Below are 23,488 nucleotides of genomic sequence, written 5' to 3' on the forward strand. Positions count from 1 at the left end.
CACACCTGATCATGTCCCCCTGCACCCCCATCCACCAGGGGCACCCTCCACCAGGCCCCCACCCATGTCTCCCACCACCCCCACCCCCCAGCAGTGCAGGGGCACCTGCCATCAGGCCCCCATCCATGTCTCCCACCACCCCCAACCCCCATCCACCAGGGGCACCCTCCACCAGGCCCCCACCCATGTCTCCCACCACCCCCACCCACCAGCACTGTGGGGCACGTGGCCAGCAGGCAGTCAGGCAGCAGCCGATGGCAGGTGGGAGCGTGCTCAGGCTTCTTGGGGACTTAAATTTGGCCTCCTGGCCAGGAGCGTGGTCTTTCGTGTTAGAACGCGTGGACAGCCTGATAGGGAGTGATTTTGCACCTGAAAACCCCACACTCATCGCGCGAAAACCCGTCACCAGCATATGTGCGTCAATAGTTACCTGCACGTGCAGTGTCAAAGCGTGTGATTGGTGAAAAGTGAGCGACACGCAGGAGTGTCGAAGCGCGTGATTGGTGAAAAAGGATCCACATGCAGGAGTGACAAAGCGTGTGATTGGTGAAAAGTGAGCGACACGCAGGAGTGTCGAAGCGCGTGATTGGTGAAAAAGGATCCACATGCAGGAGTGACAAAGCGTGTGATTGGTGAAAAGTGAGCTACACGCAGGAGTGTCGAAGCGCGTGATTGGTGAAAAAGGATCCACATGCAGGAGTGACAAAGCGTGTGATTGGTGAAAAGAGAGCTACACGCAGGAGTGCCAAAGCGTGTGATTGGTGAAAATGGGCCAAGCACGTACACGCCGTAAGTGACGATGTACGTGTGGGCCTGTATAAAAGGTAGTGTTGAACACAATTTCCTTGTACGTGCTTTTCGTGGAGAGCGAGTGGGTGAATTCGGTACTTCTTGTCGTTTCACACGCGATTTACTTCACGGCGTTTCCAGTTCGTACTCCCTGTTACCTCTGACAGCTCTTTTCTCTTTTTCCTCTTGTACTGGTTTTCCTGGGCCTGTTCCCTCAAACAGTGTCCCCTTCTACAGTTGTCCTGCCTCCTCAGACAGCGTACACCTCTTCTTTTGGCGGGGGTGTTGCCAACCAAAAGTGCTATTTTTTCACGCTCTTTTACCTGGCAGACGGTGAGTCACGCACGTATCTAACATCTGTGCTTGCCCCGTGTGTAGCCTACCCCTTCAGAGGTCAATCTAGGCCGCGTGTGACACGCATACGTTCATTGTGTTACTGGATGCCACAGCGTAGTGCAGGGTTTTCCATCAGCACACGTGGTCTAGGAGGGGTATTGTGCACGTTCCTTAACTTTTTTGGGGTGCCTGTGCGTTGCGTGACCCGTCATCTTTCCCCAGGGGTGTCATATAGCCTTGCCACTGCACTAGGGTACGAATACCATCTGGTACCCAACCCCTTTGACACCCAATTGCCCAGGACAATTGTGCACACCCACTCCCATACGCACAATACCATCAGTGCCATGGTTGGGAGGCGTGCAAGCCGTAAGGGTGGCAAAGGTGGCCGAGCCACACGTGGTGGCCGTGGAGGATCCAACAGGGGACGTGGTTGTGACTTGCAGGGCGCCCCTGTTCCCCCCCGTCTGGAGGAACAGTCAGGGACACCCATGCCCCCCCCCCCCCCCCCCCAGTTGAGAGTCATGTGGCTGATACCAACCCTGATCAGCCCATGTCGGACCAGGCCATTGTGGCACCAGACCTGTCCGAGGGTGATTCCATCGCTGACATCCAGGTCAGCAGGTCCACTGCACGTGCACCGGTGCACATTGGTGTCATCAGGGCACGCGCATCTATGCCAGATAGGTCATCTGCTGGCCCCCGTAGCCAGGGTGTGGCTCAATCCACCCCACCTCTCATACACCCTGCCAAGACTGTGTCGGTCCTAGTTCATGCACCTCAGATCAGGCCTGACCCCATCCCACTACCCCCAATGCCTGCACCTACTCCCATGCTGAGTGGGCAATCACACACACCCAGTACAGAGTCCACCACGGCTCCTGCCCCTAGTGTCCACAGCGGCGTAGGACACTCTGGATCCCCACCCCCTTCCAAGCGCAAGAGGAAGAGTGCACGTCCGGCACAGGCTGATGCCCCAGACACGGCTGCACAGTCCGGCCCATCAAGGAAGCCAAGCTTCACAGACGCCGAACTTAATGCACTTGTTCAGTATGTGTCAGATCATGATAGGGAAATGGTCATCGTTGCAGGGTCCAAGACCACACATGCCAGACGCCAGGCACACTGGCAGACCATTGCTGACAGAATAAGTGCCCTTGGAGTAGTGAGGCGCACAGCTAGTGATTGCCAGAAGCGCTGGAATGACCTTAAGCGCAGGGCAAAGGATAAGCTGGCCTCAAGTCATGCCGCAACCTTGGTGACTGGAGGTGGGTCCCCAGCACAGGAAATAGAACTCACACCACACGAGTCCGTAGCTGGATCCTACGTCACCGAGGGACAACTCCAAGGTGTGGGAGACCTCCCTGATTACGAGGCATCATCCGGTGAGTGCACATGCATGTGTGTATTATCCATGTGCATGGTGTGTGTGTGAAGCATTCATGTTGGGTGCCTGTCAAGGGGGTGTGTGGCAGAGTTGATAGTGGCACCCATGTGCCTCATCCAGTATGTTCAGTGCAACACCATCTGGCCACAGCACTATCCCTACTGGCAACAGTGCACATATGGGCCAACACCATGGAAGTTGCCCTTGATTAGTAATTTTGTCACTACATTGTTGCTCATACTCCCCTGTCTATTCATCTGATGTCTTACATACCATTCCTCTCCTTTCCCCCAGCCATTCAAGTTTCATCTTCACATGCCTGACATGCAATGATACCACATGCTAATGCGTCCTCTGTATATAAATGCCTACCAACATGCAGTCATACTGTGGATGTAGCCTTGACATCCACCTCCTTCCTGGGTCCTTTGGTACCGTCTGGTTTCGAGCCCCATTCCCTCACACTCCATGCTGCTCTTCATGGTCTATCTTCCATGACTTCTACAGTTCAGACCATCGTGCCCTACGCACGACACCTGCTTGCCAAAAGTCAAATGAGGGCAGCCTGCCCTCCAATGCGACCCACCCTATTGCTGACCAGTGCATCTGAGCCTACTCTAAGCTAACTCTCACTGACATCTGCTCATACATGCCTTTGCCTGTCCCATAGACCCTTCACATGGTCCCTGTCCTCTCTCCTTGCTCCTCTTCCACCATCATAGGTGGGACCCGTTGGGGTGTACTCCTGGCCTCCTTCCAATCCTCAGATACCACTATTGATGTGCATGGTAATGGGAGCGTCTCAGTCCAAGGCCCTTAGGCCAACCTCAATCTCCTTGAGAAATGCTACCCACATCTCATCAACTTCCTTACCTCTCCTGCTGTCCCCCCTCCTCTCTCCTCATCAATCCTGCACTGCCTCCCTGCACCCTCCCATGAACCTTCTCCGCCTCCCACTCCAACTCCTACACATGCGGCACCTCTGATCTCTAGCACTCCCCGTAAGTCCTACAAGGCTGTCAACCTCCTCCACAATTACACTCCTTTCACTGCGGCTGCATCAGGCATTCCTCCGATAACTGTCACTTACATGAGGTTATGCACCTTGACATCCTTGGTCTCATGGAAACATGTCTGACGGCCAGCTCTGTCTGCATCCTTGACCCTCTCCTTGGCCCGCCACTACTGTGCAGGGGGGGTGTGCCCTTGGCTTCCCTGAGGGTATTCCTGCCACTGTCACACCTACTTAGACCTACTCCACTCTGGAATGGCTTGTGTGAGGTTTCTGTCCACCACACCTTGACATTCTCAAACAGTGCGTACTGTGTCTGGGAAAACTGGTCAAATGTACTACTTCCTTTCTGAGTGTCCTCACCTCTCCTCCTCACTCATGTCCCCAGACACAGAATTCCTCATCCTTGGTGCGGTACGCATCCACCTGCATGCCTGTTGACGCCCCCACGTGACCTTTCTGTGACCTCAGCAACTCCCTCTCACCCTCTAGACTCCCGTCTGTCCCTACTCATTCTGCAGGGCACACTCTTGATGCTCTGATCTCATCTGACTTTCCCCTCTCCGTCCATCTCTGCACTCCTCTCTCCTGGAGTGATCACATTCTCCTCTCCTCCCAGCTCACCCTCAACACCCCACAGGCAAAGCCACCCTCACCACTGTCACACACCTTCTTGGTATTCCGACCCATGAAGTGTGTGTCAGTCGAGGCTCATGCTGCCAAAATCTCCCCCCCATCCAGCTCCCCCTTAGGCTCACTCCCATCCTGACAGGGCCCACTCCATGCTCCACTCCATGTCAGGTACACTGGATGTCTTTGCCACGGTCATGACCACCTGTCTGAAGCCCCATGCCAATGCAGAGTCCTGGCATGACTCGGATCTTGGGAACCCAAACCACAGGTGCCGGGTGGCAGAGAGGGAATGTCCTGCATCATGGCCATCCTCTGGCAAACTGGCCTGCCACATGCTCCAAAGGCAATAGCGCCTCACCCTTCTCACCAAGATGAGATCCCCAATCCAAGGGCACATATCTGCGGCATGTGACAACTCTGCAGGACACATAGAAATCTGAAAGGACCTTGCCGAGCCAGAAGCAGTGTGTACCTCCCCTGTCCCCTCCGAGCCCACAGCACAGCATGATTGTCTCTGTACCCCTATAGGCCACCCCCCCAGCACTTGTCTGCGCCTAACACCATCTGCCCTTGACGTCAAGTCCTACTTACCTTGTACAGCACTTCCAGCCGCCACTCCCCCTTGCACTTCATTGTGCCACCCACCCCTGCACTTGCGTGACATGAATGACACCAGCACCAGTAGTATTGTTGACTGGCATCCCCTTCTGCCCCACCACCCCTCAGTGCTCCGCTGCACCTACAAACATTACTTGACCGGTGCTTCACGAATGCAAAATTATTCCGTTACAGGTGTTGGGGAGGTGGAATCACAATGTTTACTGCATTATGTTGATGTAGACAAGGCACTGTGCATCGTTGCCAATTTGGACTAGCAGATCCATGTACAACATGTATACTAATTGATGTGACGATGCAATGTCAGGACCAGAGTGGTTGAAATCCAAAAAAGTAGCCCTCTTCACTTGGTGGCTATGTCACATGCCATGTGTGTGATGGCATGTGCCTTTGACATGGCAATCACCGCCCAATGTGTGATGGCAGTGCTAGGCATCAAGGTGAGCAGGCGTTGCTCTCCAATCAGTACATAGTATGCCCTGAGCCTCCCCTACAGACCCAGTGATGGTGAATGCATAGGAGGACTCCCAGTCATGTAGGACATGTGTCGTAGGACTACTGCCTATGTTGTTCATCAGCCCTTGTTGCATGCCATGGTGCTAATGCCTGTTTCCATTTTTCTCTTTCATGTCTTTGCAGGGGACGAAGCACTTGTTGATGCTGGGGATGTGGGGGTGGAGCCGTCCCAGGAGGGCAACCCGGGCCGACCTACCACAAGTGAGGGACGTGGTGTGTTTGTGGGTGAAAACCCACAAGTGCTGCAGGCCGTGCTGTCGAGGGGTGTCTCTGGGGGTTCCTCCCCCGAGCAGTATTCAGGTGTAGACTCGGAGGATGACACCTATGTGCAGTCGCAGGTGAGTGTTCTTGGGAGAGAATCTCCTCTGTCCGACCCACCTGCAGCCAGGCCATTGGCCTCAATGGGGATGTCAGTGTCGGCAGATCAGCCTCCGGTGGTTACGGATGCAGGGCCACACCACCCAATCTCTGATCCTGTTCCTGGGGCTGCAGATCAGAGAGGGAATGCAGTCCTGCAGCCTGAGGCCTTGCCGGCACAGCAAGGCGCAGTCCGCCTTGCCCCAGGCAGGTGTGGTGCCCGTCAACGTGGTGGCCGTATGCCACCTGGCAATACCGTATGGGAGCAATCCATCTACGGTATGGCCACCCAACAGGCAGCATCATCCGAGATGATTGCACAGGCCATGGATAGGGTGGCCACTTCCATTGTCCCCCCAGAAAGGCTGATGGAGCGACTGGAGCAGGCTACAGAGTCCATCTGCCAGGCACACAGGGAGGATATGTTGGCGTCCAACATGGACAGGCGGGCGGCACTGGCGACTCTGCGGGAATCACTTTCCATGGAGTCCCAGCGCCACAGGGAAGCCCTGAGGGAAGAACTCCGTCACCTCAGGTCGACCCTGTTAGAGCTTGAGGCTTCATCCCATAGAAGGACAGAGGAGCAGCTGGAGCGTCTGACACGGACGCTCTCGGCCGAGATGCAGGCAACTCGTGCGGAGGTCAGGTCATCCCGGGAGTTACTGCATGGGGACCTCCGCATGATTATAACCCAGAACCAGAACTACCAGACCCGCCTGCTTGCAGCCATGGAGGAGCAAACTCGTGCTTTGCGTGGGCTGCCTCCCATTGTCACACCATCTTCTGAGGCAGCTCCCCCACCTCCAGAGTCAGCTGCAGGGTCTGGGCAGAGCCATAGCGACTCATCTCCCACAACAGAGTAGCCGTGTGGGCCACGAGCCTATGGGGTGTTTTCCTTTCCCATGATCCACACAGGTGGATTGTGGCGTGCATCCTGTCCTCGGACCTCATAGGTGGCCCCCCCCCCCCCGCCGGCCCTTTCATGGCCATTTTTTCTCTTTTTCATTTTTATTTTGCAAGAGTGTTGCCTTGTGTGGGTACCTGGGCATACACTGTATTGTGGCTGGGCACATGCAGGCTTGTCCTGAGTTTGGTTTCGATGCTTGGGTAGCAGACATCCACACCCCTCCTGCTTCCGTTTCCATGGGCTTGCAAAGGGTGTGCCCAAGTGACAGCAAATTACACGGTGACATTGGACTCCCATGAGCTGTTGGCCAGTCCATAGTCAATACTGTGTAGACATTCATAGTGTTCATTGTTGTTGCACCTAACTATGCATGATGGTATGATATGTGCCTCTACTTACATATGTTGCTCATGTTTTGCAGGTATTTCACACAGATCTTCACAAGGGCATACTCTCTGGAGTCACACTACATGTCGGTAGATGTGCACTGACACTTTTGCATGGCGCCATCACTGTACATCTGGACGGTGAGGACATACCAGCTGAATCAGGTAATGAGACTACCATTGATTACATGCAATGTGTCTTGTTTGGGTGGGCTTCAGGGTGGGTTGGTGTGTAATTTGATAGAAATTACTCTTACACAGGTGTGTAGTAGTGGCTCCAGGGCGGTTAGCTGCTCAAGTGCGGCTATGTTCCATTTGGGGCACTGCTATTTGTGACACTGGTGTCATGTTGTGATGGCCAGTTTGTTTGCTGTCACATACCATGACATGGTGTCCTCAGTGGCGGGACTGTGAAGGGAGTGGGTGACATGGCAATGTTGTCATGTAGTGAATCGCCTGTGGCAATGCATTTTAGATTGATGGAGTTGTGTCTTTGCGTTGTGATGCATAGCTGGTGTATGTGTAGCTAGGGGTGCACACATATTGACACTTCCATGTTAACAATCTCAGGCTGATGTGTATCTGACAGTTCATTGTCAAGTAATTTTCAGACATTGTCAGGTAGAGTCATCATTGATTGTCAGATGGTATGTGCCAGAGCAGTGTGCACTAGCCAGCACTGTGATTCCTAGGTGAAGAAGTTGGCCACCAGTTGCGTACGGGCTGCCTCCCCCCGTGCCCTTTCCCCTCCCATGCGCAGCGGGCGTGCATGTGGTTGTGGATGTGGGGGCACCACCATGTCCACGGGCAGGCCCCGGCGTGTTGCAACGTTGTGCAGGACACATGCTGCCACTATGATCCTGCACACTATTCGGGGAGCATATAACAGCTGCCCGCCAGAACGGTCAAGGGAGCGAAAGCGTGACTTGAGCACTCCGAATGTGCGCTCCACTATGCCCCGTGTAGCAATGTGGGCTGTGTTGTACCTTACCTGGGGTGGCGTGGTGGGGTTCCGGATTGGGGTCATCATGTGGGGGCTGATAGGGTAGGCACTGTCCCCTGCGGAGGTGGTGATGGGTATCATTAGTGGTGTTGTGTCATGACCCAGTATCTGACATGCATGCATGTGGAGTGGCATTCATGCTCACCAAGCAGCCATGTATCTCCATGCTGGCCAGCCTCTAGGTCCCGGCATAGGGTAGACATTCTGTAGATGAAGCTGTCGTGGGTGGACCCTGGATAGTTGGCATATACTGATGTGATGATTCCCTTGGCATTGCATACAACTTGGACGTTGATGGAATGCCAGTGCTTGCGGTTTCTATAGATGTGCTCTGTTGCCCTGGGTGGACGTAGAGCCACATGTGTGCAGTCAATTGCACCAAGCACTTTGGGGAATTGAGCCACACCATAGAATTCCTGGATGCACGTCCGCCTTTCTGCATGAGTCCTGGGGAGATATATGTGCCTGCGGACTGAAGGCCGTGCAGTGATGATGTTCAAGACCTGGTGTAGGCAGCGTGACTGCGTGGCCTGTGACACACCACCCACTATGGCACTTGTCCGCTGAAAGGATCCAGTGGCCAAGAAGTGCAGTACATTCAGGACCTTCTGCAGGGGGCTGAGTGCTTGGGAGCACAGGGTGGGTGATGTGAGGTCATCCTCCCACTCACTGACCAGGTCCAGTATGATGTGTGCTGGAAACCTGTACCTCCCATACACCTGGTCATCAGGCATCCCGAATAGGCTGGTTCTGGGTGTGAATATTCTGGCCCTGACTCTCCTCCTCATCCTCCTTTGGTAGCCCACTGCCACTGCTGCTAGGAACGGTATGTTCATCCTGGCATCTGGCTTGTTTATTGAAAAGTGCGCAAATTAATGCCTTGCGCGTGTAGTAGGCAGCGTGTGAGCCTCGCACCCCTGGAATCGAGTTCCCACTCCAATCGCGTGTGGAAATTCCCACGCTGCAGGCATACAGGTGCGCTGACGTACTTGCCTGTGTAAGTGGCCGCGCGCCCCTGAAATACACGTACATAGGCCAATGGCGTGTACGCGCACTTTTGGGCAATTACACGCGATGAAATACACGTACATAGGCCAATGGCGTGTACGCGCACTTTTGGCCAATTACACGCGATGAAATACACGTACATAGGCCAATGGCGTGTACGCGCACTTTTGGCCAATTACACGCGATGACACTCTGACGTGCAGGATTTCCACGTGTGCTCCGTCTTCACGTGCTGAGTGGGGAACGCCCGTGCGGATCACGTCAGACGCGCTTACGCGATGAGGGACTCTGGTCCAATAGAATCGCGTATGCGTGCTGACGCACTTACGCGCTAAGGGCCTTTCCTCGGATTTCACGCTGACGTGCAGGAATTTCACGTGCCAAATCACTCCGTATCAAGCTGGCCACCCGAAAACACACGGAACACCACGCTCCTGCCCCGAAGGCCGAGTTACTGCCCCCCAAGTGCCCTGAGCAGCCTCCCACGTGCTATCTGCTGCTGCCTGCCTGCCTGCCTGCCTGCTGCCACCGTGCCCTGCCATTTGGTGCCTGCACATCAGCCATCTGCAGGGGTCCAGTTGCTGTGTCCACCCCTGCTGGAACTGAAGACTCCCAACTGGGATTACATCGCTCCACAGCCCAGCCCCAGGACCCAGTTGCCCACCCACACCTGCCTCTGGGGTTGCCATGTCGGGCACTTCTACATCTGGCACCAGTGGCAACCCCAGGCCAGAGGGGCAGAGGGGCACCAGCTTCACTGCCACCGAAGTTGGTGTCCTGGTGGAGCATGTCCTGGGGCAGTATGATGCCCTCTTTGGATCGTCCCGCGCCAGCAAGGAAGGACGGGAGAGGATCTGGGCCGACTGTGTGGTTGCCATCAACGCGGAGGGGGTGGCAACCCGCAACGTCTTGAAGATCAAGAAGCGCTGGGAGGACTTGAGGTCCAGGACCCTTGTGAAGGCCCGGCGCCTCGTGGAGGGGGGCCGGGGCCACATGAGTTCCATCCAGAAGAGGGTCCTGGAACGCGTACGCCCAGCGCTCCACGCCCAGATCCTTGAGAGGGAGACCCGTCTGGAGTTGAGCGGTAAGTGTCCAAGCATCACTGTGTGAGACAGGGCATGTTGCGGTGTGCTGGTTCTATGATACTTGCCTGTATGTGTGCCATGTGCCATGTATGCATGTATGTGTGCTGGGACGTCATGGTAATGCATGTGCGACCAGTGATGTGTGACCCACATGGTTGTTGCATGTGTAGAAATGCGGCATGGGGAGCACTATGCAGATTTGGGACATGAGAGCATGCCAGTCTCTGTACCTGGACATGGATGGGGGTGAGGATGGGTGCTGATGCCAGGTACATATATGGTAGCCATGTCTGTGTGCCTGACCTGTGTGTCTGTGACTTGTGCATGCCATGGATGCATGACTCATGTGTGTGACAATGCACAGATTCAGTGACGCACCCACCTTACCCTTGTTTTGCCTGTGTTTGGTGTGATTGTGGCCAGATGGATGTGACTGAGGTGTAGTGTGTGCATGTGATATGCATGAGCCATGATGCATGTGAGTTACATTTCATTGAATGTTTCAAGTGTCAATTGGACATGCATGGAAATGTGCATGGCATGCACCATGCCTGTTACTGTGTGTGTTTTGCCTGGACTGACCCATGTGTTGTGGAGGGACATGATGGAAGTGTACTTTGACAGGGGTGCTCATCTGCTATTGCTTCCTGTCTAGGGGACCATTGTACAGTAGCCTGATGCTTGTGTTCTTTGTCTCCCTCTACGCAGCGGCTAGTGAAGAAGAGGGCGGAGACGGCGCTGTGGAGCAAGGCGGCGGGGATGCCCCCACGGCTGCAGCGGAAGGGGTGGGTGAGCCCCCACAGGGGCCTGCTACGGCGGGAGACGGTGAGGAGCCATCCAGGTTGGTGGTTTGCACAGAGGAGGAGGAGGCCGACACTGGTGCACACATGGGCCCTGGTGGGAGCATCCCTGCTGGTGCAAGTGGTGCAGTCCAGGGCCAGGGGCAGGAGGCAGCACAGGTCACCGTGGAGGGGCCTGTGCATGTCGCTGTCCCTGACCCTGTGAGTGCACCACCATGCACCAGCAGGGATGCCCCGTCCCAGGCCCGTCCGCAGGTAGAGGGGATGTCCATGTCAACTGACTCCCCTCCACCTGCGGCCGTGGGAACCCCTGGCCGCGTGGAGCAGGTCCTGATTGGGGTCGCGATGCGCACGGCTGTGATTCGTGATGCCGTGCGTGCTTCCCGGGAGGAGCACGCACGTCATCACGAAGTGCACCGTGCCGACGTGGCCCAATTGGGATCGGCCATGTTCGGGGGGTTCCTGCATGTGTTGGCCAATCTGACGGCCCTCTCCTCCTCTGTGCAGGCTATCCACCAGTCGTTCTCCTTGCCGTCTTCCGGCCCAGATGCCACCATGGCCCCCTGTGGACCTGCCCCGACCAATGCAGCCAGCTCGGTGGGGATCCCATCCCTGCCGCAGTTGGGAGTCGGAGGTCCAGCAGGGGTGGACGACACAGCAAGTTGACCCCAGCAGATGGAAGATGTGCCGGCATCATCGGGCAGGGCACGTGCACGACGGCGTCGGTGGTTACCATCAGCCTGGATGCCGTCGTGCTGGCAGAGGCAGTGGCGTCGCAGGCAGCAGCGGGCTCGACGTGGGAGGCATCATGGCTCAGGGCCATCAAGATCGGAGGGGCAGGCATCGGCCGGAGGGCAGGGCAACCCTGGCATGGCGGTGTGTTCCGTGTGGGAGGAGTTTGGCCAGCGGATAGGTGCGGAGCGGCAGCGGGCGGAAGAGGAGCGGCTCGCCATGGCCAGGGCGGAGATCTCCATGCATCAGGCATTGAGGCGGGCTGAGTGCCTCGAGGAGGCTCGCAGGGAATTTGGAGAGCACATGGGGTTGTCCCTGCGAGACCTCGGGGCCAGGACTGAGTCCCGCCTCCAGGACATTGACATGGAGTTCGAGGATGCCCTGGCCAGCATCACCAAGTGAGCCGCAGGACTAGCCCGCTGCCTTTGTATATAGTTTTTTAGTTAGTTAGTGCTAGGTTTCCTTTATTTAATTTTTTTTTTTTGGACCGCTTGGACAATGGCCACTTCTTTGTACATATTTTTTTAAATAGTTAGTATTAGGTTTAATTTGTGGTGTTGGGCTCATGGACCCTTGAACAATCCTGTAAATATAGTTATTTTTTGTGAGATAAATTTTTTTACTTTCATATTGGTCACACCATGTCGTAATGGTTTATCTTTCATTTCATTCTACATGTGTTTACTTTGGACAAAATCTATTCATTTTTCTATCCTTTGTTTTTTGGTTTCTCATTTTTGTTCCCGGACATGGACCTTTTATTTGCTTTACCAGATAGTTGTCAGAGTTTACTTTATTTTTATTTTTTAATACATTTTAATATTATCTTACACTTGTGTCATTTTTTCTTTGGTTTCTTACATGCCATGATATGGGTTTTGACATTGACTTGCACCCATTGTGTATGTGTGTGTGGCGGACATGTGTTCTTTTGCTTACTTGCCTTTGGGGTTGTGTCATGTGATTGCATTCACTATGTGGGTGCATGCAATCCTTGCCTGGGTGTTTGTGCTGGGTATGCTGGTCATTACTGCCATTATTGTGTATCGTCAGGACCAGGGGCCAGGGGGACATGGGTGGGGGCCTGGTGGAGGGTGCCCCAGGTGGATGGGGGGTTGGGGGTGGTGGGAGACATGGGTTGGCCATGGGTGGGGGCCTGCTGGCAGGTTGCCCACAGTGCTTGGGGGTGGGGGTGGTGGGAGACATGGGTTGGCCATGGGTGGGGGCCTGCTGGCAGGTTGCCCACAGTGCTGGGGGTGGGGGTGGTGGGAGACATGAGCAGGTGTGCAGGGTAGTTCCCTGTGGTGTGTGCTGCCTGCAGGGGCCGTGGAGGGTGTACAGGTAATGCCTGGGAGCACACAGCCAAATCGCGTGTGCAACTTCCCGCTCACCCCTCAAATCCACGTTCCCTGCCATATCGCGTGTGGAACTTCCCGCGCGCCCCAGAAATCCACGTACCCGGCCATATCGCGTGTGCAACTTCCCGCGCACTCCTGCAATCCACGTACCCGGCCATTTCGCGTGTGCAACTTCCCGCGCACCCCTCGAATCCACGTTCCCTGCCATATCGCGTGTGGGACTTCCCGCGCGCCCCAGAAATCCACGTACCCGGCCATATCGCGTGTGCAACTTCCCGCGCACCCCTCGAATCCACGTTCCCTGCCATATCGCGTGTGGGACTTCCCGCGCGCCCCTGAAATCCACGTACCCGGCGATTTCGCGTGTGCAACTTCCCGCGCACCCCTCGAATCCACGTTCCCTGCCATATCGCGTGTGGAACTTCCCGCGCGCCCCAGAAATCCACGTACCCGGCCATATCGCGTGTGGAACTTCCCGCGCGCCCCTGAAAACCACGTACCCGGCCATTTCGCGTGTGCAACTTCCCGCGCACTCCTGCAATCCACGTACCCGGCCATTTCACGTGTGCAACTTCCAGCGCACTCCTGCAATCCACGTACCCGGCCATTTCGCGTGTGCAACTTCCAGCGCACTCCTGCAATCCACGTACCCGGCCATTTCGCGTGTGCAACTTCCCGCGCACTCCTGCAATCCACGTACCCGGCCATTTCGCGTGTGCAACTTCCCGCGCACTGCTGCAATCCACGTACCCGGCCATTTCGCGTGTGCAACTTCCAGCGCACTCCTGCAATCCACGTACCCGGCCATTTCGCGTGTGCAACTTCCCGCGCACTCCTGCAATCCACGTACCCGGCCATTTCGCGTGTGCAACTTCCCGCGCACTCCTGCAATCCACGTACCCGGCCATTTCGCGTGTGCAACTTCCCGCGCACCCCTCGAATCCACGTTCCCTGCCATATCGCGTGTGGGACTTCCCGCGCGCCCCTGAAATCCACGTACCCGGCCATTTCGCGTGTGCAACTTCCCGCGCACCCCTCGAATCCACGTTCCCTGCCATATCGCGTGTGGGACTTCCCGCGCGCCCCTGAAATCCACGTACCCGGCGATTTCGCGTGTGCAACTTCCCGCGCACCCCTCGAATCCACGTTCCCTGCCATATCGCGTGTGGGACTTCCCGCGCACCCCTGCAATCCACGTACCCGCCCATATCGCGTGTGGAACTTACCCGCACCCCGGTATGCACGCACACGTTTATTTTTTCTCTCTGCGCGTGTCTGTGTTTGTGGGTACCCCTTTGTACGTCATTTGTCCAGGAGGGCAACAGTATTGTACATTGGTCATGTCTGTATATAGGTGCTATTTGTTGGCGCGCCTTTTAGCGCACATTTCTTGCAGGCGCAGACACGCTACCGCCTGCTTTCTTGTGGCGGTCGTGTTTGTGCCTGTTTGTGCCTGTGCGCTGCTTTGAGCGTGCGCTTTTTTGCCCTATTCTATTCCATGAATACGTGTTGTATGCGAGCGTGTGGGCGTTCCGCGCACTTGCCTCCTGAACTTTCCCCGTGCCGCCCACATTCTTCCCCATTCCGAGTGTTGTGCCCCATTTTATTCCCCATTCCGAGTGTCCCGCCCTGTGTTCCGCCTACTTTAGAGCTGTGCGCTGCGCTCGGAGTGATGGCGCAGTGGCCGTGGCGCACGATGTTGGTTGACCTGTGCGCCGGCCTGCGCCGCGCGTTTTTTCCGCGCACGTCCTCTGCTTTTCTTGCGCAGGGACTTCCATGAATCGACGTGCGCTGGTTTCCCTGCGCTTTGCGCTGATTTTCGGCGCAGCGCACGCATTGGCCCCTCTGCGCCGGGATTTTCGGCGCACATTTATTCCATGAATCGGCTTGTTTGTGTTACGCTCACCTGGTATCCACAGGGACGCCACCCAACTGGGTTACTTGCTGGTACGCTTCTCAGCTTTGCCCTGATGTGGTCTGTGGGAAAGGTTCTGCCTTGTGGTAGAATTAGGCGTGCTCTCCGTCCTGCCTTCTTTGCAGGGGCGTGTTGTCTTTCATGGGTGAGTGCGGTCCAGTTACTTCACTGACGCCGGCCCGTTTGATATTGTTCAGATAGGTCTTATTGCTGTTCTTTAGTTTTGTTGCTATCCTGCATGCCTTTCTTTGTTTAAAATGTCTCTTTTTTCTCCCTTAGGTATGCAGAGCTTCAGCGCGGCGAACTGGTTTGGTTGAGCCCCGCTGGTAAATGATGGTGCATTAAGAGCGCTATGATGCGGTAAGTAAGCACTATGCGCAGCACTGCGAAGTCTTGCCTTTGCTAACCTGTGTTTTCCTTCCTTGTAGGTCGCAGTGTTCTTCAGCGTAAGTGGAATGTCCGGAGTAGTGCCAGCCGAGAGGCGACCAGCCAGGTAAGCCTTTTGAGCAGTTCATAATTTGTAAATGTCTCTACTGCTTTCTTTAATGTTGCCTCTATCTTCCTCTTTCAGGTTGTTCTGTCCGGGAGGCGTGCAGATTCAAGGAAGCTGTTCTCAGTAGCTGCGAGTGTTTAAAGATGAAGACTGCAGGTAAAATGCTGCTGCTAATGATGTTCGTTTTGTCTCCTTGCAGGTTCTGCTTCTCCGAGGTTCGAGGGAATAGCTGGACACGGTGAGCGTCACGTTGCAAGCTGCAAAGTAACACAAAGCGTGTTGTCTTGCTTGGATGTGGTTTAAATAACCCCAACAAATTAGTCCAAGTAAAGTAGGCCCTAGGCTACCACACCCAAAACACTAGACTGCAAAACTTGGTTCTTAGGAACCAAGCTATGTGGATGCCTCCGTCTTGGCTGACAATACAATAAAGTAGTTCCCAAGCACATTGTTTTTCATGGTGTATGAGCCTGGCACCATAGGCGCCAGGACTGGCCCCATGAGACCTTTTGAAGAGGATGCCAGGCTCTAGAGGCCCGAGTCCTGACTCCACCTGGCCAATGGGTTTGCCAGAGGGGGTTTTGGGCGAGGGTCGTGACACCCAGGTGCAAGGGTTGCCGGAGGCAGTGCAGATGTGCAACTGGGCGGGTAGGGACCTGGGCCTGGAATCAGAGGGTAGCCAGGTGACCAGTGCAGTATCAGACAGGAAATCAGCAGGGGAGAGGAAAAGAGTAGGCAGAAGAAAAGAAGAAGGTCTTGAGGTATTTCCAGAACTGGAGATGGTTCTCCTCGAGTATTAGGGAGGCAGGAAGGCTGTTCCAGAGGTAGGCACCAGCCAAAGAAAGAGATCTACCACCTACTTGTTTATTGCGTTGTGTCTGGAACGGTGGGGTGCACATCACGTGGCAGTCTCGATTATCAATATGCACTGTCGTTTGTGGACTGGATAACTTGTAATGAGGGCCTATATTTTTGTAACTTCTTCATCTCCTGTCCCTTGTCCACTGCTTCGGTACTGCCAGGAGGGTCTATCCTATCTATGGATGTTGTCTAGATTTTTTTGACGTTTTGTTTTACAAAAAGCTGTTGCGGAAAAAACCCATTGAAAAATGGAGAGGGGTGAGAAAGGGCACATAAAGGGTTGGGGGATCGGGAATACTAATAAAAGGATAGATGAGGAGGATTTAGTGGTAGGACCCCCCCAAAAATTATTTAAAAAAAGAATTTCAATGGATTTCTTCATTGAAACATTTTCATTGAAAAACACATAAAAAAATAGCTGTCGATAAAATAACATAGAACCTCTACGACCACATCAACGAAATATGACAATACTGTTTTTATTTCTGTCATTATTGAGATGCATAAACACTTTTCTAGTTGTCGCTGATTTTCAATCTATGGTTGAAGTTCTGGTTATCTCTAGGGTGGATGGCAGAGATGCCCTACTGACTGGTGTTCCAGGATCTATATTAGTACCATTGAAATCTGTGTTACAGCGGATAGACCCCTGGTAGGCGCTGGGATGTTTGACCATATCATATATATTCTGTTTCAACTGGACTGCCTTCCGTCACGTTTTTGGATCCAGTTTCAACTCTGTTGCTTAGCATTTAAGGCGATTGTTTAAGGTAGATCACCTTAGCTGTCAAAGGAATTGTTTATCTCTGGAGGTTTGAGAATGACGAGAAGCCAAGTAGTGAAAAGGCTAGAGGTAATATGGGGGCAGTGCGGTGCAAAGAAATTCCTGCACCCTCCTGTTTCGGCCCACCTTCCATGATTTAAACATTATGGCCTGTCCTGCTTTTTTCAAACATCCTGCATAATTCCAAGAGGTTTACCCTGCCTCTAACTTCAAGCCCTTGTGCGTTGTAGTCAAAAAGGTATGCAGGTTCTCCAATATCCTGGAATCATAGTTTCCCTCAACAGGCCACGAATGTATAATTTTCCCCTTACTTTCCCGCAACCACTCCTTGTGTTATTTTTATGTTGCACATGTCGTATTGATGACTGGGGGTGCGGCGAACTGAGGGTGAAGCTGGAATTTTATACATATATTGAGTAGTTAATTGTGGAATGCGATGTGTTACTTTTAGTGTTACTGTTTGTCGAGAATTGATGCATATTAGATTTGCACGTGTGCAAAAAGATAAAATGCTAAAACCGCCAAATAACACATTAACACGATTCACACACAGGGTGCTCTGAAGTACGGAGAAATTAGGACGCAGTGGTTTATGGCTCAGCACTTCCACAAGGAACAGATGTAATCTTGCTGATTGGAGTGAAGTCGTACAAAGGGTTTGGACATTTGCTTGGGGCGGCCATAACGATTGGGTAAGATGGGGCCTGAGGCCATGGTGTCTGGTGTTCAATTGTTTTTTCAGGGTGGAACTAGAGGCCATGCTGTAGTGGTTGTCATATAAATTAACATGACTTAAGAGGAGACAGTATAACGGGTGGATGAGATAGCAATCGATAGTTCAAAGAGATCCTGTTTGCTCAGCTTTTCCTCATGTTGCTAAGATATCCGTGCGGACCATGTGCAATCACACTTAAGGTTAAATAGCTTTAGGCCAGTTGTTACTAGTAATGAATTATGTTGTATGTTTTATTATGTCATGATGTCACGAGCTACCACGGACTAATCCTTAGCAAAGGCAGACTTAGAATATGATCTGAAGATGGTAGTAAAGATTGTCGATGACCAACAAGAAGGGGAGAAATGGAGAAAGATGGAACTTCTTTGTATATGTTTTGTCCGATCATGTGTGAGGGGTGGGTGGTAATAAAGTATCTGGGAGTGTTTTAACTGTTGCAAAATGTATACAAATTTATCAATTGATGTGGTTCGTTGAGACTTGGGTAAGTTTGGTCCTGCGGTACCATCTAACTGCTACCTCAGGTGGGGGACCCATTTTGGGCCGAGGTAAGTAGGGGTCTGCCCCAACAAACACCACGTGAAATATTGCAATGTGCAATTAAATCACTACTCGAAAAATATCACATGAATGTGATTTATCACAGCCAACACAAATTGCACCCCTCAATCCTTTACATGCAATCAAATCTTTGAGCCTCATTATGGGTGTGGTGCTAATGGTGAAGGCATGTTTTTTTTAAAATGCTTCCTACATTTAAAACACTATCTAATGGTGAGCTGTGATTGCATGGATTAAATAGAAATTGCTGCATGAGTTAAATTACCCACACCTCCCCCACCCCCGAACCAACTCATCCATCTGAAATATGGGATGAGGAAAAGCAACACCCTCTCCCTCTACCCATATTCTGCATTGAATCCAAAGCAGATCCAGGATCAAGGGCAGATGTCTACAATGGACATGCACACGCCTGTGCAAGTCTGACACCCTAACACATGCTAAGCAATGCCTTGCACAGCACATTAGACCAATGTCCAGAGGTTTGCAATCACTATGCACTGAACACTACTAGCTCTGTAGAGAACGGGTGTGGGGTTGGGCGTTTCTCTCACTGCACACCACTAGCTCTGTAGAGAACAGATGTGGGGTTGGGCGTTTCTCTCACTAAACACCACTAGCTCCATAGAGAAGGGGTGTGGGATTGGGCGTTTCTCTCACTAAACACCACTAGCTCCGTAGAGAACGGGTGTGGGGTTGGGCGTTTCTCTCACTGAACACCACTAGCTCCGTAGAGAACGGGTGTGGGGTTGGGAGTTTCTCTCACCGAACACCACTAGCTCCGTAGAGAACGTGTCTGGGGTTGGGCGTTTCTCTCACCGAACCCCACTAGCTCCGTAGAGAACGGGCGTGGGGTTGGATGTTTCTCTTCTTCAAAGCTCTAGAATCACTGGCCTTAAAGTCAGGCAACTACCAGCCTTTCTCCGTTTCATGCAAACTGCTGCATTCTGATCCAGTAGTTGCAATCAGTCTGCACCGCTCCCCCGCCCCTACTTCCTCCACAATTTGCCTTGGCTTGACACTGGCCAGAAGCAATTCAGTTTTTAATGTACACATTCATTGGTGCATGGTGCATGGTGCCAGCCCCTGGTTAAGGGGGGGTTGAAACCCTCCCACTTTGAGGAAGAAGGAATCACTCTGCTGTGAGGCCCCGCAACCCATAGCTCCAGCCAAAGAGTGTGACGGCAAGAGCCTCTCAAATTTCTCACCTCAGGTGGCAGTGATTATTTATTTACGTTTAAACAATCATGAACGTGATGGCAGCGGCTGCAAGCACGCAGGGCTGAGGACAGACTCCCGCCCAAACCATAACAACAGTCCCCCAAGATGAAGCCAGTCCTTAACTGCGCCAATGATTTGCTTCTTAGTGAAAGGAAATGGCCTCGGAATTCACGTGAAGGATGCTTTTTAAACTGCCATCCAGCCCCTCAAAATGTACCCCCCTTGGGCAATGGCTCATGACCGCTAAAGCTCACCGGACTCAATTAAAAGCATTTGAATGCTCTGCTCTGCCTGCTTTGAGACTCAGAATACCCCAGCTTTGAAATGCTCTGTTCTGCCTGCTATTAGACTCAGAATACCCCAGCTTTGAAATGCTCTGTTCTGCCTGCTATTAGACTCAGAATACCCCAGCTTTGAAATGCTCTGTTCTGCCTGCTATTAGACTCAGAATACCCCAGCTTTGAAATGCTCTGTTCTGCCTGCTATTAGACTCAGAATACCCCAGCTTTGAAATGCTCTGTTCTGCCTGCTATTAGACTCAGAATACCCGAGCTTTTAAATGCTCTGTTCTGCCTGCTATTAGACTCAGAATACCCCAGCTTTGAAATGCTCTGTTCTGCCTGCTGTGAGACTCAGAATACCCCCGCTGGACTCACATCATGCCCGGAGGTTAGTAGGTTCAATAAAGCCAAAAAGGGAATATGTCTACTGATGCACCGGTTTCCTGCAGGGAGGTATTTCACATCTCACCCGCCCAAACACAGAGGTTCCTTCTTCTTCATGGATCTGATACATGGTGTTATTATTGCACTGAACTAAAAGGTTTTGAACTCCAACCTGTTATACGATTATTCTGATTCCGAGTTGTGTTTTATTCTCACAAGAGACTTAAGGGCCTCATTACGAGTTGGGCAGTATTCTGGCAGTAAATTCCCCAGAATACTGCCCAACTGAATTAATGTTACTGACACTTGGTCCAGCTGAATTACCGCTGGATTACAAGTGGAGGTGGCGGTGTAAATCCCCACTTTTTATGAGTCCACAGAACTCGATGGGGCTTTTTTTTGGTGGAATTACCGCTGCAGTAATTCCGCTGTGATAATTCTGCTGATTTTGTCTATATTTTTGGCAAAAGGTTGGATGATTTACTTCAAGTGTGATGCTGGAGGTAAATCCTCCACTCACAGGGCCATACTCATAGTATGGCAGAGCGGGAACTGTGGCGGTAATTCCATTGCCACCAAACTTTTCCCACCACTCCATACTTGTAATGATACCCTTAACTTTTTAGACAAAGTGCTCAAACAATACTCTGTGCTTACAAATATGGGAGGCATTTCAGTTTTTCAAGAGTCAAAATATTATTAACTTAGACATTTGGAAATGCATGATTGGTCTTCCTTCATTTTGGCACAGCAGAGAGGACAAAGTAGCAGTTTAATTATAAAAGCCCTATCCTGAGAATGGTACTTTAGGAATGGCTTCTCGGAGACATTCAAGCACAATACAATTGCTGCCAGAATCTGTCAGAATACTTCTGAGGCCGCACACAATTCATTCTATAAAAGTCCTGGACTTCACAGACCCTCTCACTGGAAGGTTTTTGATCTTTTCTGGACTTAAATCCAGACTCTTAGTGAAGCTCTGGGCGTGCCACTTCTATTAGATCAATTACTACTCACAGCTGTGCTTAGGTATTTGCTTTTGAAAATATGATCTTTTCTTTTTTTTAATTTTGGGTGTTATGTGATCATCAAGCGCCAAGTAGGAGCCAAACCAAACATCACAGGAAGAGGACGACGGGGACAGGGGACATTTCAGGAGGTGTTGTTGGACTACGTGTCCACCCCCCCTTCCAATCCCATGGCCCTGCTTAGGCCTATGTGTGTTCCCTTCCCCCTCCTTGGCTGTTCCTGTTCAGACCACCAGAGATAGGAAGACTTTGTTTGTTATATGGATGTGTGCAAAAATTAGGGCACCTTTAAAAGAATAATATAGCTGTTTTTTTTTTTTTATGTACGCCTGTTCAGTACAGAGGGCATATGATCCAAATATCCACACAGCTGCTTGTGAATACTATTCTTTTTTACCCATTAATCAAACATCCTATAGGTCAATACTAAGTGTAATCCTTCCAAAAACTGACTGCATGGTCTAAATGTACCATTGATACTAATCTAACAATATAATAAAAGGCCAGATGTATGTTTGTTCCCTTATGTTTGTTTGATGCAGTAGCTTTGCCTGTTGTCACGGCTAGAGGGAGCTCTTGTTTTAGGATATACAGAGACAATACCAATGTGCATAGCTTCACCTGTTGTCACCTCTAGAGGGAGCTGTTGGCTTAGGATATATAGTGGTCCTACTGTATGAAAGAAAACCTACACTTTGGCCAGTGTACACAGTCCTGTACACTACACTAGACATATTCCAGTTTCTTGAAATCCCCCTTTTTATAATGCATGACTCTGTATATTATGCTACTTGGCTTTCAGGGAATAAAAGCTCTGACCATTCTACGATGGCTGAGTAGAACGTATTCTTCTTTGCGTGATTGTGCTGTGTCAGGTTCCCTGGCTCTATGGTCCTATAGTGGAGGGGGGGCTGCTTCTGTGAAATGATTGCCTCCAGGGAACACCAGCGAAGAACTGAGATGGGGAAGGACTGTGTGATTTCATTAACCACTTATTGTTTTCCCAGAGGGCATCACTTTACACCAGATAGGTCTATGCTGAGATGACATCCGAATCGGATTCATTCCCAAATCATCAAGCGAACATCTCAAAATCATACTTTAAATATATTTCTCTTCTGTGTGTCATAATATATGTTTTTCTGTCATGTAAATTGATATATGTAGTGTGTACTTGTTATAACACACATGCATGCATACTTTCCAAGAACTATTAATACAAAGCATCATGGGATTTGACCTGGCAGTAGGTTATGCGCACTAGGGGGGTAGTTTCTGACTGAATAATGGACTTGATTATTGGACCGACTCTTGCCCTTCTATGTCCCTTCTATCAAATGGATTTGAATGGATTTAAGTATTGTATGTTCTTTGTTTTAATGTATGTTTTTGTGTGTAGCTCTTCGATGCCTGTAGGCTTTTGGCGTGATAGAAACATATAAATAAAATACATAAGGGGAATGCAAATAAAACCATAACTTCCTGTATCTTATGCAAACTTTGTTTTCAATAAATCTCACCTTGCTTTTGGGGTCAATTCAATTCTACACAGGGTTGCTACCTTTATTTAAAGCAAAACCCGGACTTGAAGCCACCCCCACTTTGTCAAAACCCCGTCTATTAACAGGTCCACTTTTATAGATTTTAAAACTGTAGTACAATAGCAAGAGAAGAGAAGAAACTCCTGTGTGCAGCTTGTTATTTAGTCTACCTACATTGTTTATTTAAAAATAGCAATATGCATTATTCGAATAAATAATTAAGTAAGGCTCAAATGACATTTCACTAAATTATATACCATACATTTTTTTACCTTGAAAAGTTGAAAGGCTGAGCTGGTTTCTGACAAAAGTGCATCCAGTGACTGGAAAGATATTAAGATTTTAACAGTATTTTTATTTATTTATTTATTTGCATTTTTTAATCGCTCACACAGGCCGGCTTAGTCTTAGTTGCATTTTTATAATGCGCTTAAATACCCAGAGGTTTCTAAGCGCGGACCCGGGGACCAACATGTGTTGCTTCGTGTCGTCGTTCTTCGAAGGTGAGCACGTGAGCACGTTGTCACTGAGCTATCCCCCAACCATTTAATTTCTGATAAGAATTGTTTTAATCTTTGAATCCTTGGAACAGCTCAGTGGGTTAAGAACATATTGCAGAGCTCTATCTGCAGGTTTCACTTAAATCACTGCAGCTGGTGCATTAACCCACCAAGCCAAGGTTCCAAAAGGATCTCCCAGAGGAGAAAAGATGGGAGTTCCTCTTTCACGATTTTATAAAGTTCACACCAATTACAC

Source organism: Ambystoma mexicanum, chromosome 3p (assembly GCF_040938575.1).
Source record: "Ambystoma mexicanum isolate Mex_15411 chromosome 3p, UKY_AmexF1_1, whole genome shotgun sequence".
NCBI lineage: Eukaryota > Metazoa > Chordata > Amphibia > Caudata > Ambystomatidae > Ambystoma > Ambystoma mexicanum.